The sequence below is a fragment of the Doryrhamphus excisus genome, chromosome 11 (assembly GCF_030265055.1).
Source record: "Doryrhamphus excisus isolate RoL2022-K1 chromosome 11, RoL_Dexc_1.0, whole genome shotgun sequence".
Classification (NCBI taxonomy): domain Eukaryota; kingdom Metazoa; phylum Chordata; class Actinopteri; order Syngnathiformes; family Syngnathidae; genus Doryrhamphus; species Doryrhamphus excisus.
This window is the reverse complement of record NC_080476.1, coordinates 14,853,628-14,865,965: the sequence shown is the minus strand read 5'-3', so window position 1 is coordinate 14,865,965 and position 12,338 is coordinate 14,853,628. Positions and strand designations below refer to the sequence as shown.

Here is a 12,338-nt window from a genome sequence, read left to right as displayed (position 1 = left end):
ACATTAAGTGTAATACGGCTAGGTAAACAGTGTTGAGCAATGGCGGTAGTTTGGCTAGTTAAACAGTAGCGTTTAACTAGTCATTCATCGCAGTCCTCTTCCTTCTTGGAACTAATATCGTGTACTTCTGCATCACCGTTGAAGAACCTCGTAATTCCTTCATCACACACGTTGTCAGTCTCCCTGTCTCGGTTTCGGTACCGCTCATTATGTCGCTTGTGTCTCGAGCCAGTAGCCGTTTAAGTTGAGCTATCCTATTCATCAAGCAGTAGTGCAGCCTTTTAAAACCAATAACCAATATTTTCAGGATTTTTTATTTATCAATTATTATTATTAATAATAATTGTAATTAATATTATCAATAATATTCTAATATTCTTTTTTATTAATAGTAATATTATTAATATTAATTAACATTAATATTTTCTGGAAAACGCTAGTATATTTCTTTTTTTTTATAATTCCCAAATAAATCAACAGTGTAACTTCTGTTGAAGAATTAATTAATTAACCGCTTTTTCCTCACGAGGGTCGCAGGGGGTGCTGGAGACTATCCCAGCTGTCTTCGGGCGAGAGGCGGGGTACACCCTGGACTGGTGGCCAGCCAATCACAGGGCACATATAGACAAACAACCATTCACACTCACATTCATACCTATGGACAATTTGGAGTCGCTAATTAACCAGTGGCTAATAGTCTAAAAATAAAGAATTCATTTCAAGAAATGCTGCAAATGTTTGACAGACAGTATGAATTGGGCCTGCAAGAAAATGCCTGTCACAAACGGCAATTCCACAACTTCACAGAGTGAACAATGATATTTCCTTTACTATATCATGATATGGTATCATAATTTTTTGCCTAATTAGCCTAGCATGTTTTTGGAATGTGGGAGGAAACCGGAGTACCCGGAGAAAAACCCATGCATGCACGGGGAGAACATGCAAACTCCACACAGAGATGGCCGAGGGTGGAATTGAACTCTGGTCTCCTGGCTGTGAGGTCCGCACGCTAACCACTAGACCTCCGTGCAGCCCCCCCCCCCCCCCCCATCTTTCATCACACATTATCAATACTCCTTAGCTGTGAGGTCTGCGCGCTAACCACCCACCGCCGTGCCGCCCTCTGTTGAAGAATAAAAAAAAAAACAATGTCCACATCATTTACCAAAGAATGCCCCAACCTGCCCATTGAACGCCTCGTTTCCAATCTAATCAATCTAATCCTTTGATAGTTGACCGTTTCAACGTCCGTGCCCTTCAGTGTAGTCACATGCTGTGGTAACATCTTCCCACGCAGCACCTTGCTGATGCTGTACAGCCGAGATGTACAGCAAGAAGATTAAAGAGGCCAGGAGGGAAAGGAAACATTGTTTTCCCTTCAAGGAAAGAAAAGCTGTGCTAATGAGGAGGCACAAGGCAGGGGATGATAATTAGGATGCTGAAACCTCTATCGCTTCTAAAGCCCCGCAGCCGTCCTGCACTTCTTACGTGCTTTTCTTCGCCCGTTTGCCGCCGTGCCGCCTGTTGGGATGCTATGCTGTGTAGACTGTCAGTAGATCATGACCTAATTATTTGGACTGAAAAGGCTTACGTTGATGGTGTGGAAGAGAATCCGCAAGTTTTAAACATCGCCCTCAAAGCCGATCAATATCAACACCAATGGAATTCATTCTAAAAGCGTCATCAATTATAACAATTACCTATTGACCAAAAACGCAGTGGGCCAAGACGGAGTGTGTTTTTATGGTTGGATAGATAAAGTACCGTAATTAGTTAGTGTGCAAAATTTAAAACAAAACGTCTAGAATAAAGAATAAAGAGGCCATGAAATGATTTGACACAGCAAGCCAACTTCTGGGGAAAACAAAATAAATGCTTCCCATAAGAAATAAAGTCAATCCAATGAATCCCTGCAGAGTAGGTTTATTCTGAATGTCCTAAAAGCTACCCAGTTCATGCAAATGTTTTTACTCCTCAGCCGTTTCCACCACCAGAAAAAAAAAACAATTATCCCAATTGTAAGTCGAAATAATGAGATAAAAAGTCCAAATTCTGAGATAGAATGTCAACATTATAAAATGAAAAGCTGAAATAACAAGATAAAAGGTCAAAATTACAAGATAAAGTCGAAATAACAAGATAAAAGGTCAAAATTACAAGATAAAAACAAAAAATTTTGAGATAAGAAAGTGGAAATTATGAAATAAAAAGTCGAAATAACGAGAAAAAGTCAAAATTACAAGATAAAGTCAAAATAACAAGATAAAAAGTCAAAATTACAAGATAAAAAATCAAAATTTTGAGATAATAAAGTCGAAATTATGAAATAGTCGAAATAACGAGAAAAAGTCAAAATAACAAGATAAAGTCAAAATAAGATAAAAAGTCAAAATAACAAGATAAAAAGTCAAAATAACAACATAAAAACTCAAAATTACAAGATAAAAAGTCAAAATTGTGAGATAAGAAAGTCAAAATTAATAGTAATAGTCGAAATAACAAGAAAAAGTCGAAATAACGAGAAAATACAAAATGACAAGATAAAAGTCAAAATTTTGAAATAAGAAAGTTTAAATAATTAAATAAAAAGTCAATTTTGAGATAAGAAAGTCGAAATTATGAGACAGAAAGTTGAAATTGTGAAATAAAAAGTCAAAATAACGAGATGAAAAGTCAAAATAACAAGATAAAAATTCAAAATTACGAGATAAAAAGTCGAAATTTTGAGATAAGAAAGTCGAAATTATGAAATAAAGTCGAAATAACAAGAAAAAGTCGAAATAACGAGATAAAATCAAAATTACAAGATAAAGAGTCAAAATTTTGAGATAAGAAAGTTGAAATAATGAAATAAAAAGTCAAAATGAGATAAAAAGTCAATTTTGAGATAGGAAAGTCGAAATTATGAGACAGAAAGTTGAAATTGTGAAATAAAAAGTCAAAATAACGAGATGAAAAGTCAAAATAACAAGATAAAAAGTCAAAATTACGAGATAAAAAGTCGAAATTTTGAGATAAAGTCTAAATTATGAGATAGAAAGTCATAATGAGATAAAAAGTCAAAATAATGAGATCACAGCAGTAGCTCTTCTCTCCTGTGAGTACATTGAGAAGTACTTTAAGTGTGGCTTTACAAGTGATTAAATACTTTTTCGACTTTTTATCTCATAATTTCGATTTACCATTCGGATATTTTTTTTTCAGTGGCGGAAACAGGCTTCCATAGTATACATATCAGATATAGTGTACATATATTGAAATATACATAGTGTATTTCTACAAAGAGACAGACGGGGAGGGATGCTGCATCCCGTAACCGAAGACAAATTCCCTTCCGCCATCTAACTTTCTTTTACAAAGTTGTTCAATACTGTGAACACCCCCCTCCGCCAGGCCATCCGTCAAAAGGACAAAGTGAACAATGCATTACACTTGATAAATGGCCTCCCTCTTATCCCTTGGCACGGCGATGAGATAAAGCTCCATCTTCACACCAAGCTTAATAGGAGGCGCTGTCACACAGAACACGAGGCGCCATTGAATGACACGGCCTGCACAAAGGGAACGCCGGCTTATCTCGTTCAAGGAATAAACCGAGGATAGAAGAAAGTGTTGAGTGATTCATTGAGTAAATATCTGACAGTACGTCAAGTATTATGGTTAGGCAGTAGCGGCACCGTGGTTAGCGCTGACAACGAGTGTGAGGGTGAATAATAAGTCAGCCGTGCTGCTTAGATAGGCCGCCGCCCAACCCGTGGAAGTCGATAATAGGTCCGGCAATCACTACACTAAGATAGTGGCATAATAATCAATACGTCGGGGAAGGAATTTTCCAAGCTGTCATGTGACCTGTTGGGCATCTTTTTCCAAAATCTTGTTGTTGATCTCCAAACTACGACTTTATGGCTATTCAACATGAGTGTTGTGCATGCTGTTACCAAAAAAACTGATTTATTGATTTTTACTGGCCCACGGTACACTGTAAAAATATTATTTAATAAGAAAGCTAAAATAACATAAAAAAATGATTATAATTATTATAATTTTATATAATGATTATAATTTTATTTTATAATTACTTTACAGGAATAAAGTCAAAATATAAAGAGAAAAACGTTGCAATCTAACTAGAAAAAAAGTCAATTTTATGAGAATAATGTAATATTATGAGGAAAATAACATAACATAAAGTAACAAAGTTGAAATATTAAAGACAATTTTTTTCTATTATTTTCCTTAATTGTATTATTATTTTGTTTTCCATATGACAAATAACACAATTTTTAGAAAATTATGTTTCAAAAAATGTTACAAAAATAATAAACAGGCTGACATCCTCTCATTTGTGTGGAAGTGGTAAGGTTTTGGCTTCTTTGGCCTTTTTTTCCGACTCCATTTGAAACACTTTTCCAAGTTTAGTATAAGTAAATTGCAGAACATAACTCGTTAGCTCGGTAGCTTGCTATGCTAGTGCGGCTGTACAGTGATACTGTAGCCTGTGAAATGTCACGTGTAAAGGTGACTACAGTGGTGGTATTTCATGTCTACGGGGTTTTAGTTATGTTAAAACCAGTATTTAGAAAGTCATAAACAAATTTGTATGCTTTAATTTCGAAAATATTATTTTTTATTAATGTTAAATCCTGCTTTACGGAAATTCATTTATCACAGTGATGTCTGGAATCAATTAACCACAATAAACAAGGGAGTACTGTATTAGCTTTTCTACACACCATCTGTGTAATGTTGTACTCTAGCTGAATGTTCCCGAGCAACATCAAACCAGATGATTTTCCTGGGAATATTGTCATTTTAAGCTTCCGGCGTGACAATTTGTCACTTCCCTTCAACACAATGGAGTCTGACCATGACAATAGTGAAGGATAGAGTCCATTTCTGATCCAGGCAGGGAAAAAGAGGGCGAGTTAAAATCAGTCACTCCGTCTGAGCTCACTGAGCCTCAGGGGGAAGACAGCCGTCGTCCTGATCTATAGCCCCCCCGCAGCCTCGGTAATGTGGGTCAAATTGCCTGAATGGCTCAAAGTGAGCCAGTCATTGTAGAAGTAATTGGGAATCAATTCTTGCAATCGCTGATCATATCTCCCTTTTCAAAATGGAGACGGGGATCAAATGTATTTCTCCAGCCGTACAACTGTGACTAAGATACCAGGATGGAGGAGATTGGGAAGGAACCAGATTGTTACATGCTGAGAAAGGAAAGTCGGTAGGTGGTTGTAAGGGGGACATTTTTAACAGCATGTAGTAAAAAAAAAAAAAAAACGACGTCACGCTTTGTTTCAAATATATAAAATCATGTTGTTTCAGCTTAGTAAAGCAATTATGAGTGTAATTAAAAAAAAAAAAAAAAAATTAAAATAATACAAAAAACCCTTAAACTGTATTATGGAAAGCAGGAAGTGAACAAATGCAACAGTTGCTGATTGTAAAAGTACCAGATGGAGGGGTTGGATTTAATAAGCTTTGCTTCTTCCTACTCCTTTTGGACATGTGGAACTGTGAACTGATTATGGGATGCATTCAATTGTAATCTGATTCATGTTCAAATGAAATTAAACCATTACTATTACCAATTTATGTCTTAATTGGCTTATTTACCTTTATTGTGTCTACTATATCGGATAAGACCGGTGCATGGGGGGATCTGGTTTTCTATGAAAATATTCAGTTTATGGGCTGCACGGTGGTCTAGTGGTTAGCACGTGGACCTCACAGCTAGGAGACCCCAGTTCAATCCCACCCTCGGCCATCTCTGTGTGGAGTTTGCATGTTCTCCCCGTGCATGCGTGGGTTTTCTCCCACATTCCAAAAAAAACATGCTAGGTTAATTAGCGACTCCAAATTGTCCATAGGTATGAATGTGAGTGTGAATGGTTGTTTGTCTATATGTGCCCTGTGATTGGCTGGCCACCAGTCCAGGGTGTACCCCGCCTCTCGCCCAAAGACAGCTGGGATAGGCTCCAGCACCCCCGTGACCATCGTGAGGATAAGCGGTAGAAAATGAATGAATGAATGAATTACTATTTTGTGGTTCAATACGGACACAAAATATATTAATATTAACAGTCCAAAAATTATGATACCATATCATGATATAGTAAAGGAAATATCATTGTTCACTCACAAGTTGTGGAATTGTCGTTTGTGACACGTATTTTCTTGCAGGCCATTCATACTGTCTGTCAAACATTTGCAGCATTTCTTGAAATGAATTCTTTATTTTTAGACTATTAGCCACTGGTTAATTGGCGACTCCAAATTGTCCATAGGTATGAATGTGAGTGTGAATGGTTGTTTGTCTATATGTGCCCTGTGATTGGCTGGCCACCAGTCCAGGGTGTACCCCGCCCTCTCGCATGAAGACAGCTGGGATAAGCTCCAGCACCCCCCGTGACCCTTGTGAGGATAAGCGGTAGAAAATGAATATTCAGACATCCTACTTCACGGAAAATTCACGGACTAACTGCAATAAACGAGGGATTACTGTGCAGTCTCCCGACATTCCATCTCCCGACTCCACCGAGTCAGCCCGCATCCATTATGCATGGAAATCTACGCTGCAATCCCAAATAGTACAGCATGTCGAGCATGATACAGAACAATCAACAGGGAAGAATGAAAGCCCAAATTCCCAGAATGAAATATAATCCCGCTTCCTCTCTGATGTTGTTCTTTGTTTTTCCTTTGTTTGTGTTGTTTTTCTGGTTGTATGTTCATTTCTCCCAGCGGGTGCTCAGCGAGACACGTCTCATCTGTCAACCTAATTGGTTGTGTTTAGAGAGTGACGCTTGTGTTTGATGAGGGAGCTGTTCAACTCCTCCTGGTCAAAACAAAGCCGAGGCTCTGCTATCCATGATGCATGGTAATGCTTTAGCTTATTCTCGGCAAGATTAGCTAAACACCTGAAGAAACGGAGCTTATTTTGACGCAAGGTTTTTGTGTTGCTTTCACCTCTAAATGCACTTTACACACCAGTCTCCAAATTCATCAACATTAGCCACGTTTACATGAGGAGTTTTTCTCTTTCCAAATGACCTTTCTGAAAGCAATGGTATACATGGAAAGGAATATTCCAATCTCTTGTCTACATGCGCCGCTATAATCCAACAGAATAGTCAATGGGGCATGTCCAGTAAAACGTAAACATCAACATCACGTGATACCGACTTCCTCGAGTTTTTCTTCCACTTGTTGGAATAACTCCGTATTGCCAGTTTTTCGTTTGTCCGGTCTTGAAATTTAGTTTGAATGAAAAACAAACTTTCCTTAGCAGTCCAGTGCCGATTGCTGGCCGCCATTTTTAAAACCGCAGAACGTCTGGAGCTGCGTGTTACGTCATATCTGAGCATGCGCTGAAAGAACGCACCCGGGATAAATTTAAATGGGAAAAGATCAAATTCAATCTTGCTAATATTTTATCATTAAATTCGGGACATGTTTTATATAGATATATATTTTATTTTTATGAATAAAGTATAGAAGGGTTTAGATTCTGTTCCACAGGTGGCGCTAATGCACACGAAAGCTGCTTGCCAACCGCCAATAAACAACAGAAGAAGAAAAACACCAGGAAGAAGAACGCACCCTGACAACTTTCCGTTTGAGCGGGTACAAGATACCTCAATCGGATTGGGGAAAGGAATATTCCACCTCCGTGAATCCCATTATATATTCATTGGGATTGGCACTTTTCTTTGGGAATGAGGTGTATACAAAGGTTACATTCTTTTCCGTTTGAGCAAATAAAGCGAATGGAATTGGAATATTTGGTTCCATGTATACGTGGCTATTGGAATATTTGGGTCCATGTATACGTGGCTATTTTTACTACAAATGTCTGAAAATAACTACAACTACGTGTACGGTCCAATAGTTCAACACGCCCCCCCCCCCCCCCCAACAGTAGTGGCTCCTTCATATGCAAATAAACATCTGGGAACCCTTGGATACTCACCTGGTTCAAACAAAACAAACAGGGGTCTTACTCTGTCAGGTTGGACCTGCTGGTTGGCTTTCGTGCAGCTGTTTCCACTGGGGAGCTGAGCCAAGGTCTCGGGGTCCTCCTTTCATCTGCAGCTTGGTGATTGGGGGGGGGGGCTTGCTGGGTCTGCAGCTGCAGTGGAGACGTACATACTCAGATACGGCCATCCCTGCTGGTTCAAACATCACAGCCACGCTCTATCATGGTTTTATGTCCGACATGTTGAGTGAGTGAAACCAAATGCTCCTCCCACTCTGTGTGGAAGTGGTAAGTTTTTGACTTTTTATTTTGTCCTTCCCCACTTTAATTGCAAATTTAATTAATTAATTTAATTGAATAATTAATTTAATTAATTGCCCTCGACGGGAGAGGCCATAACCCTTTGAACAGAGTAGTCAGGCAGGGCGGTGCGCCTGCTCCTTTAACACGAGGGGAGCTAGGGTCTTGCACCCCCTGGATTAAACACTACTTAGCTCAGTAGCATGCTATGTTGCAGTCGAGCAATGTGTTAATAATGGGAGTATAAAGGTGACTATAGGGGTGTTATTTCATGTATACAGGGCTCTAATAATGGTTATTAACAGGTTTTCTATGTTATTTACAGAAATGTTACATTTATTAATGTTGAATCTCACTTCTCGGAAACTCACTTATCGTGGTCAGGTCTGGAACCGCGATAAACGAGGGACGACTGTAAATTTATTTGGAACGGATATCAAGAAAATATGGAGAAAAGTAATAAATTTGTTGTCTCGGCCGTATGTTTAGGGTCACTGCTCTGCCAGAAGACACATCCACAACCCAACTTAAGGGTTCTGCTTTTCGGCCAGGAGGATTTTACGGTACATGGCCGCATCCATCAACCCTTCAGCTGAGTTTCGGTTGGTGTGGAAAGTCGACTTGATGCCAAAGAAGCCGGTGACTGCGCTCCCCATCTCCCTTGACATCATTAACAAATCCTGACCATGACATTTTTTATATGATTCCACGGCGAGACTGATAGTGGAATCATACTCCGAAGGAATCGAATCACCGACCAGTCGACCCCTACTAGATCCATCAATCAATCAATGCGTACCATTATCCCTGAAGGAGACCGTATTGCAGTCCAACCGTGTCTGTCAACTGTCTGCCGTGATGAAACGCACTGTCCAATTTCCCGCTGCAGCTAATTGAAGCTCCGCTGTGCTAATTAAATCAAGGAACCACCTGCCGTGTGTGTGTGTGTGTGTGTGTGTGTGTATACGTTATACGTATCGTATGTGTCTGTGTCCTAACAGATGAAAAACCTGCCACTCCTGTTTATGCAGCCACTCCAGATGATATTCCGGTTGATTTTTATTCTCTCCATATGTGCGGGCCAGCTGTCCCTAGACTCGTTTAAAAGCCCGTGATAAAATACAACCGTACGCACATGGAAAAACATCTGGGTACGGGGGGCTTGGGGGTGTAACAGTACAGGAAGGCCATAGTGTGACCCGGACCTCCGTATTTGGACTACGGTTTTGTTTTCTTGGATAAAGAAACTTTTACCGGCTGGTGATTCGAACTAAATATATTGTTTATGGAAAAGGGTGGCACGGTGGTTAGCGCGCAGACCTCACAGCTAGGAGAGGGTTCAATTCCACCCTCGGCCATCTCTGTGTGGAGTTTGCTTGTTCTTCCCGTGCATGCGTGGGTTTCCTCCCACATTCCAAAAGAAAACATGCTAGCTTAATTGGTGACTCCAAATTGTCCATAGGTATGAATGTGAGTGTGAATGGTTGTTTGTCTATATGTGCCCTGTGATTGGCTGGCCACCGGTCCAGGGTGTACCCCGCCTCTCGCCCCAAGACAGCTGGGATAGGCTCCAGCACCCCCCACGACCCTCGTGAGGAAAAAGTGGTAGAAAATGAATGAATGAATGTTTATGGGCTACTTTGATGTGTCCAGCAAAGATGCTTAAAAAATGCTAAAACGGACCCTGGCCACACTTTGAACACCCCTGGTTGAGAGTGTTTCTTTTTAGAAAGGACCTAAGGGTCCTACAGGGATGATTATTCTATTTTTAGTCAAGGTGCTTACCTGAAGTGCAAAGTTAATAGTTAATGCACTCACCTTTGTCCGTTTATGGAAGTGAAGTGTTCAAAAATAGGTGCGCCGCACCTCAACATCATCAGCGGGAGGCGGCAGGAGAGGCGGGCATGTAGCTAAGGAGATCCACCGGGTCCCGGTCGCCTCCGTACATCGCCAACAAAGATGGGCGGGGCCGTGCGACTGTTGTGTCTGCTGAGACACACACACACCTTGGTCCCATTCAGGGAAGATGTCATTTTAATTTAAAAAATTAAGAATAGAACACTCTGGAAGTGTTTTTTTATGTGACATTGGCATCTCCAAAATTAAGACTGAAACAGTAAAAAAAACAAAAACTACCAGACCCCTGGTTGCCATTTAAGCAGTTGAAGAGGCTATTATTCCATGTTTTTCCCCCCGTCAACACAAGTGACACTTTGCCCTTGTGTTTTACCACAACCCACAGACGCCATTACAATCCTTCCAACCAAAAGCTCACCAAGCCATATTAATGTCAGCCCCTCCATTCCCAGCTCCCCCATTTCTTATCTCTCTCAATCATGCTTATCGCTCCCTCCGCAGCCCTTCACCACCTCCTTCATTTCCCTGACAGTCTATCATTTGGCCAACACTGCAACATGATTGCAGCTTCCGCTGGAGGGAGAAGGCTGAATACTATCATCACTCCCAGGGCCACAATCAATAGTGTCAGTAATGGCAATGGTGGGAGCAGCAATAGTGGATTGTTGGAAGGTTCTCAAGACATCATAGCCGGTCACTCTCTGCGGTCCTTTTTACCCTGTGGGCCTTTCTCCTCTTACATTTGTCTCCGGTGGCTATTGCTGGAATGGAACGGTCGGGATATTACATTCAATCCAAAAACCTACCAAGATGTGTTTGTCTTAAGTTATACCTTTGCTATCATCCGGACCAATGTACAGTACACACGCATATATATGTATATATATATATGTGTATATATATATATGTGTATATATATATATATATATATATATATATATACACATACACGTATGTATATATATATATATACACATACACGTATGTATATATATATATATACACATACACGTATGTATATATATATATATACACGTGTATATATATATATATATATATATATACATACACGTATATATATATATACACATACACGTATATATATATATATATACATACACGTATATATATATATACATACACGTATATATATATATACATACACATATATATATACGTAAATATATATATATATATATATATATATACGTATATATATATATATATATATACGTATATACAGTGAAGAAAATAAGTATTTGAACACCCTGCTATTTTGCTATTTCTCCCACTTAGAAATCATGGAGGGGTCTGAAATTTTCATCGTAGGTGCATGTCCACTGTGAGAGAGATAAACTAAAAAGAAAAATCCAGAAATCACAATGCATGATTTTTTAACAATTTATTTGTGTGATACAGCTGCAAATAAGTATTTGAACACCTGAGAAAATGAATGTTAATATTTGGTACAGTAGCCTTTGTTTGCTATTACAGAGGTCAAACGTTTCCTGTAGTTTTTCACCAGGTTTGCACACACTGCAGGAGGGATCTTGGCCCACTCCTCCACACAGATCTTCTCTAGATCAGTCAGGTTTCTGGGCTGTCGCTGAGAAACACGGAGTTTGAGCTCCCTCCAAAGATTTTCGATTGGGTTCAGGTCTGGAGACTGGCTGGGCCATGCTAGAACCTTGATATGCTTCTTACGGAGCCACTCCTTGGTTTTCCTGGCTGTGTGCTTCGGGTCGTTGTCGTGTTGGAAGACCCAGCCACGACCCATCTTCAATGCTCTGACAGAGGGAAGGAGGTTGTTCCCCAAAATCTCACAATACACGGCCCCAGTCATCCTCTCTTTAATGCAGTGCACTCGTCCTGTCCCATGTGCAGAAAAACACCCCCAAAGCATGATGCTACCACCCCCATGCTTCACAGTAGGGATGGTGTTCTTCGGATTGTACTCTTCATTCTTCTTCCTCCAAACACGCTTATTGGAATTATGACCAAAAAGTTCTATTTTGGTCTCATCTGACCATAAAACTTTCTCCCATGACTCCTCTGTATCATCCAAATGGTCATATGCAAACTTAAGACGGGCCTTGACATGTGCTGGTTTAAGCAGGGGAACCTTTCGTGCCATGCATGATTTCACATCATGACGTCTTAGTGTATTACCTACAGTAACCTTGGAAACGGTGGTCCCAGC

At 39.8% G+C, this 12,338-nt stretch overlaps 1 long non-coding RNA gene across 9 annotated transcripts in view; it reads right to left on the bottom strand.

Annotated features, from left to right (window-relative positions):
- The window catches only part of LOC131137876 (uncharacterized), a 30,299-nt gene that overhangs the window by 9,086 nt on the left and 8,875 nt on the right, over positions 1-12,338 (bottom strand). For 3 of the 9 annotated variants that reach the window (XR_009131992.1, XR_009131993.1, XR_009131995.1), the window contains 2 exons: positions 10,100-10,287; positions 8,007-8,134 (listed from right to left, as the gene is read on the bottom strand). This is a non-coding gene — a long non-coding RNA (uncharacterized LOC131137876). The remainder of the gene's footprint in view (positions 1-8,006; positions 8,135-10,099; positions 10,288-12,338) is intronic. The other 6 variants (XR_009131996.1, XR_009131994.1, XR_009131997.1 and 3 more) reach the window with 3 other exon arrangements.